We start from the raw sequence: 6,316 nt of genomic DNA, 5'->3' as shown, positions 1-6,316 counted from the left end.
TGTACAGTTTTGAGCACCTGTGTATGAGAAGGACATTGCTGAACTACAATGCGTGCAAAGAAGGGAAAGCAAGGTAATTAACCCCTTAATGACCGGGCCATTTTGCACGTTAATGACCAAGGATTATTTTTTGTTTTTCCACGGTCGCATTCCAAGAGTCGTAACTGTTTTTGTATTCCGTCTATATAGCCGTATAAGGGCTTGTTTTTTCCGGGACGAGTTGTATTTTGTAATTGTACCATTTTTAGATGCTTATAACATATTGATTAACTTTTATTAACTTTATTTTAGGAGAGAATTGAAAATAAGCAGCTATTCCAGCATTAATTTTCACGTTATAAATTTACGCCATTTACTATGCAGCGTAAATAACATGTTAACTTTATTCTATGGGTCGGCACGATTACAGGGATACCAAATGTATAAAGGTTTTATATGTTTTTTCTACGTTTGCACAATAAAAACCCTTTTAGAAAAAAATTACTTGTTTTTGCATCGCCGCGTTCCAAGAGCCGTCATTTTTTTATTTTTCCGTCGATGTGGCCGTACGTGGGCTTGATTTTTGCGGGACAATGTGTAGTTTTCATTAGTACTATTTTGGGGTACATAGGACTTATAGATGAACTTTTATTTTATTTTTTATGGGGGGAATGGGAGAAAAGAGAGAATTTTGCCGTTGTTTTTTGCGTTTTCTTTGGACGCCGTTCATCCGGCGGTTTAATTAATGTGTTCATTTTATTGGTCAAGTTGTTACGATCGCGGGGATACCATATATGTGTATGTGTGATTTGTTTTGACCGTTTTATTAAATAAAACCACTTTTTGGGGCAAAAAAGTAGTTTTATTTGACTTTGACTGTAATTTTTTTTATTTTTTTTTTCACAAACTTTATTTAACGGTTTTACTTTTTTTTTTTTAGTCCCACCAGGGGACTTCACTATGCGATGTGCAGATCGCATATATAATGCTTTGGTATACTTCGTATACCAAAGCATTATTGCCTGTCAGTGTAAAACTGACAGGCAACCTGTTAGGTCATGCCTCTGGCATCGCCTAACAGGCAGATGCTGAAGACAGACCTGGGGGTCTTTGTTAGACCCCCGGCTGTCATGGAAACCCGACGGAGACCCGCGATTTGTTTGCGGGGGCGCCGATCGGGAGACAGAGGGAGTTCCCCCTTCTGTCAAACACATTAAATGCCGCTGTCACTGTTGACAGCGGCATTTAATGGGTTAAACTGCCGGAATCGGCGCGTGCTTCGATTCCGGCAGTTGCAGCAGGAGCCAGGCTGTGTATAACAGCCGTGCTCCTGCCGCTGATCGCGTGGGTAAACTGTCAGTACCCGCGCGATCACAGGACGGATATATCCGTCCTCCTGCGCGAACTAGCAGCTGCTGAGGACGGATATATCCGTCCTTCGGCGTTAAGGGGTTAAAGGACCTCATCACAGATGGGGATTCTTTACTGTAAGAGAAGTTCTACGATTGAACTCTCTGCCACATTGAAAAGTGTTTTTTTGAAAAATATAAAATTTAAAATATAAATAGGACGGAAAAATAATAAAGTTATGACTATCGGAATACAAAGAGGCAAAATCAAGATATTATTTTTGTCCTTAAGGTTGAAAGTGGACCTCTAAGATGATTTCATGCAACAAACTCTGCATTTCTATAAATCACCGGTTAGACCATACATGGAATATTGTGTACAGTTTTGAGCACCTGTGTATGAGAAGGACATTGCTGAACTAGAATGCGTGCAAAGAAGGGAAAGCAAGGTAATTAAAGGACCTCATCACAGACGGGGATTCTTTACTGTAAGAGCAGTTCGACGATTGAACTCTCTGCCACATTGAAAAGTGTTTTTTTGAAAAATATAAAATTTCATCATATTTGTACCAGATTCTGGAGATGGAACTTTGATCCAGGAATTTATTCTAATAGCCATATTTGGAGTAAGGGAGGAATTTTTCCCCTAATGACAACATTGGAATGCACTCCAAGACAGTTTTTGCCTTCCTCTGGATCAACACGGCAGGTTTACAGGTTGAATTTGATGGACCTTTTTTCAATATTATCAACTATTCAACTCTGTAACAAGCATGTAACAAAAGTGAGCTACCATGGCCCGAACCCGTGACCTTAGTGTTATTAGCACCACGCTCTAACCAACTGAGCTAACCGGCCACTTTTACACCAAAGATTCACGTCACGTCAGTAGAAAATACATGCAAACGTGTATTCATATTGATATCCTATTAACCTGAATAATAAAATAAACTTGAAATTTTTACTACTCAAAAAGCATTGGACAAATTGCTTTTGTGTTTTCCATTCCACCCCACAAAGAGTTTTCTTTCAGTACATTATATGGTACATTAAATACTGCCATTAAAAACAAGAAATTGTCTCGCTAAAAACAAGCCCTTATATGACTATGAGGACGGAAAAATAATAAAGTTATGACTATCGGAATACAAAGAGGCAAAATCAAGATATTATTTTTGTCCTTAAGGTTGAAATTGGACCTCTAAGATGATTTCATGCAACAAACTCTGCATTTCTATAAATCACCGGTTAGACCATACATGGAATATTGTGTACAGTTTTGAGCACCTGTGTATGAGAAAGACATTGCTGAACTAGAATGCGTGCAAAGAAGGGAAAGCAAGGTAATTAAAGGACCTCATCACAGACGGGGATTCTTTACTGTAAGAGAAGTTCGACGATTGAACTCTCTGCCACATTGAAAAGTGTTTTTTTGAAAAATATAAAATTTCATCATATTTGTACCAGATTCTGGAGATGGAACTTTGATCCAGGAATTTATTCTAATAGCCATATTTGGAGTAAGGGAGGAATTTTTCCCCTAATGACAACATTGGAATGCACTCCAAGACAGTTTTTGCCTTCCTCTGGATCAACACAGCAGGTTTATAGGTTGAATTTGATGGACCTTTTTTCAATATTATCAACTATTCAACTCTGTAACAAGCATGTAACAAAATTGAGCTTCCATGGCCCGTACGGGGATCGAACCCGTGACCTTGGCGTTATTAGCACCACGCTCTAACCAACTGAGCTAACCGGCCACTTTTACACCAAAGATTCACGTCACGTCAGTAGAAAATACATGCAAACGTGTATTCATATTGATATCCTATTAACCTGAATAATAAAATAAACTTGCAATTTTTACTACTCAAAAAGCATTGGACAAATTGCTTTTGTGTTTTCCATTCCACCCCACAAAGAGTTTTCTTCAGTACATTATATGGTACATTAAATGCTGCCATTAAAAACAAGAACTTGTCTCGCTAAAAACAAGCCCTTATATGACTATGAGGACGGAAAAATAATAAAGTTATGACTATCGGAATACAAAGAGGCAAAATCAAGATATTATTTTTCCATTCCACCCCACAAAGAGTTTTCTTTCAGTACATTATATGGTACATTAAATGCTGCCATTAAAAACAAGAACTTGTCTCGCTAAAAACAAGCCCTTATATGACTATGAGGACGGAAAAATAATAAAGTTATGACTATCAGAATACAAAGAGGCAAAATCAAGATATTATTTTTGTCCTTAAGGTTGAAATTGAACCTCTAAGATGATTTCATGCAACAAACTCTGCATTTCTATAAATCACCGGTTAGACCATACATGGAATATTGTGTACAGTTTTAAGCACCTGTGTATGAGAAGGACATTGCTGAACTAGAATGCGTGCAAAGACGGGAAAGCAAGGTAATTAAAGGACCTCATCACAGACGGGGATTCTTTACTGTAAGAGCAGTTCGACGATTGAACTCTCTGCCACATTGAAAAGTGTTTTTTTGAAAAATATAAAATTTGATCATATTTGTACCAGATTCTGGAGATGGAACTTTGATCCAGGAATTTATTCTAATAGCCATATTTGGAGTAAGGGAGGAATTTTTCCCCTAATGACAACATTGGAATGCACTCCAAGACAGTTTTTGCCCTCCTCTGGATCAACACGGCAGGTTTATAGGTTGAATTTGATGGACCTTTTTTCAATATTATCAACTATTCAACTCTGTAACAAGCATGTAACAAAAGTGAGCTTCCATGGCCCGTACGGGGATCGAACCCATGACCTTGGCGTTATTAGCACCACGCTCTAACAAACTGAGCTAACCGGCCACTTTTACACCAAAGATTCACGTCACGTCAGTAGAAAATACATGCAAACGTGTATTCATATTGATATCCTATTAACCTGAATAATAAAATAAACTTGCAATTTTTACTACTCAAAAAGCATTGGACAAATTGCTTTTGTGTTTTCCATTCCACCCCACAAAGAGTTTTCTTCAGTACATTATATGGTACATTAAATGCTGCCATTAAAAACAAGAACTTGTCTCGCTAAAAACAAGCCCTTATATGACTATGAGGACGGAAAAATAATAAAGTTATGACTATCGGAATACAAAGAGGCAAAATCAAGATATTATTTTTCCATTCCACCCCACAAAGAGTTTTCTTTCAGTACATTATATGGTACATTAAATGCTGCCATTAAAAACAAGAACTTGTCTCGCTAAAAACAAGCCCTTATATGACTATGAGGACGGAAAAATAATAAAGTTATGACTATCGGAATACAAAGAGGCAAAATCAAGATATTATTTTTGTCCTTAAGGTTGAAATTGGACCTCTAAGATGATTTCATGCAACAAACTCTGCATTTCTATAAATCACCGGTTAGACCATACATGGAATATTGTGTACAGTTTTGAGCACCTGTGTAAGAGAAGGACATTGCTGAACTAGAATGCGTGCAAAGAAGGGAAAGCAAGGTAATTAAAGGACCTCATCACAGACGGGGATTCTTTACTGTAAGAGCAGTTCGACGATTGAACTCTCCGCCACATTGAAAAGTGTTTTTTTGAAAAATATAAAATTTCATCATATTTGTACCAGATACTGGAGATGGAACTTTGATCCAGGAATTTATTCTAATAGCCATATTTGGTGTAAGGGAGGAATTTTTCCCCTAATGACAACATTGGAATGCACTCCAAGACAGTTTTTGCCTTCCTCTGGATCAACACGGCAGGTTTATAGGTTGAATTTGATGGACCTTTTTTCAATATTATCAACTATTCAACTCTGTAACAAGCATGTAACAAATGTGAGCTTCCATGGCCCGTACGGGGATCGAACCCGTGACCTTGGTGTTATTAGCACCACGCTCTAACCAACTGAGCTAACCGGCCACTTTACACCAAAGATTCACGTCACGTCAGTAGAAAATACATGCAAACGTGTATTCATATTGATATCCTATTAACCTGAATAATAAAATAAACTTGCAATTTTTACTACTCAAAAAGCATTGGACAAATTGCTTTTGTGTTTTCCATTCCACCCCACAAAGAGTTTTCTTCAGTACATTATATGGTACATTAAATGCTGCCATTAAAAACAAGAACTTGTCTCGCTAAAAACAAGCCCTTATATGACTATGAGGACGGAAAAATAATAAAGTTATGACTATCGGAATACAAAGAGGCAAAATCAAGATATTATTTTTCCATTCCACCCCACAAAGAGTTTTCTTTCAGTACATTATATGGTACATTAAATGCTGCCATTAAAAACAAGAACTTGTCTCGCTAAAAACAAGCCCTTATATGACTATGAGGACGGAAAAATAATAAAGTTATGACTATCAGAATACAAAGAGGCAAAATCAAGATATTATTTTTATCCTTAAGGTTGAAATTGAACCTCTAAGATGATTTCATGCAACAAACTCTGCATTTCTATAAATCACCGGTTAGACCATACATGGAATATTGTGTACAGTTTTAAGCACCTGTGTATGAGAAGGACATTGCTGAACTAGAATGCGTGCAAAGACGGGAAAGCAAGGTAATTAAAGGACCTCATCACAGACGGGGATTCTTTACTGTAAGAGCAGTTCGACGATTGAACTCTCTGCCACATTGAAAAGTGTTTTTTTGAAAAATATAAAATTTGATCATATTTGTACCAGATTCTGGAGATGGAACTTTGATCCAGGAATTTATTCTAATAGCCATATTTGGAGTAAGGGAGGAATTTTTCCCCTAATGACAACATTGGAATGCACTCCAAGACAGTTTTTGCCTTCCTCTGGATCAACACGGCAGGTTTATAGGTTGAATTTGATGGACCTTTTTTCAATATTATCAACTATTCAACTCTGTAACAAGCATGTAACAAAAGTGAGCTTCCATGGCCCGTACGGGGATCGAACCCATGACCTTGGCGTTATTAGCACCACGCTCTAACAAACTGA

At 37.4% G+C, this 6,316-nt stretch overlaps 2 non-coding genes across 2 annotated transcripts; both read right to left on the bottom strand.

The window, feature by feature from the left end:
* Positions 1 to 3,017: 3,017 nt before the first annotated feature.
* TRNAI-AAU (transfer RNA isoleucine (anticodon AAU)) lies at positions 3,018 to 3,091 on the bottom strand. The gene has a single exon. It is a non-coding gene; the product is annotated as a tRNA-Ile (tRNA).
* A 2,084-nt stretch (positions 3,092 to 5,175) lies between these two features.
* Positions 5,176 to 5,249, bottom strand: TRNAI-AAU (transfer RNA isoleucine (anticodon AAU)). The gene has a single exon. It is a non-coding gene; the product is annotated as a tRNA-Ile (tRNA).
* Between the last annotated feature and the right edge of the window lie 1,067 nt (positions 5,250 to 6,316).

The sequence above is a fragment of the Rhinoderma darwinii genome, chromosome 3, assembly GCF_050947455.1.
Source record: "Rhinoderma darwinii isolate aRhiDar2 chromosome 3, aRhiDar2.hap1, whole genome shotgun sequence".
NCBI lineage: Eukaryota > Metazoa > Chordata > Amphibia > Anura > Rhinodermatidae > Rhinoderma > Rhinoderma darwinii.
This window is presented reverse-complemented; position numbering and strand designations above follow the sequence as displayed.